We start from the raw sequence: 880 nt of genomic DNA, 5'->3' as shown, positions 1-880 counted from the left end.
TATGGAGAGGGGGGGGGGGCTCTTACAACAGCAAATCACAATGAATGAACTCGGTTCCCTGCCGTCTGACGTGGAGTATCTCCTCTTCCTGATTTAAGTACACTAGATCACAACATTTAATGGACATAAATACCTTACTGGCAACATAAAACAATACATTTAATGAATCAATACACCACACAAAAAAAAAGAGTAGACACGGTAAAAAACACGACAGAAATTAGAATATTATATGGTAAACATTTACATATTGTACATATATCTGTACGAAGATTTACCTTATATCAAGTAAAGGCGAGTGGAGTGAAATGGGGGATTTTAAGTGGTTATTACAGATAAAAAGTAATAACGGGATGAGCAATTGGCAGTCAAAAGTCGCATAACTGGCAACCATATCAACAGGCAAGGTAGCAAATCATTTTGATTATGATGGCATATTTTTGCAGTTTTTTTTTCTAATTCCATATTAAATTTTTAAAAACTAAATTGCTCACTATGTAAAATTCAACAACAGAAGCCCATTTACAAGGAAAAGGTAAATACCAACATTACCCACGACACTGCATATGAAGATGAATATACCAAATATTAAACTAAGATAAACAAAACCATAAAATTTCATATACATAACTCAGTAGAGAAAAAAAAAAGTTATATACACATATTTTTTTATTAATTCATTGCATTATTAACAAAAGTATAGAGAGAAAAAAATGAAATAAAAACAAAAGATAACGACAATAACATGAATAAAAATGAATAATAGACAACAATCACGTCTCGCTCTGATAAAGGACCAGCCCCCAGGTCCTCGCCGCTTTCTACGACTCAAAAGACACAACATTCTTCACCTATGTGTGTCTACGTGTTTCTCGATGAG

The 880-nt window shown here is 33.1% G+C and overlaps 1 protein-coding gene and 1 pseudogene across 1 annotated transcript in view; both read right to left on the bottom strand.

Moving 5' to 3' along the window:
* Window positions 1–880, bottom strand: part of LOC119594277 — a 79,615-nt pseudogene that overhangs the window by 349 nt on the left and 78,386 nt on the right.
* LOC119594107 (sialin-like) overlaps window positions 672–880 on the bottom strand; it is a gene marked incomplete in the record, with an annotated part of 175,421 nt that continues 175,212 nt past the window's right edge. Inside the window, 1 exon segment of the mRNA XM_037943164.1 lies at window positions 672–845.

This window comes from Penaeus monodon, chromosome 33 (genome assembly GCF_015228065.2).
Source record: "Penaeus monodon isolate SGIC_2016 chromosome 33, NSTDA_Pmon_1, whole genome shotgun sequence".
Lineage (NCBI taxonomy): Eukaryota > Metazoa > Arthropoda > Malacostraca > Decapoda > Penaeidae > Penaeus > Penaeus monodon.
This window is presented reverse-complemented; position numbering and strand designations above follow the sequence as displayed.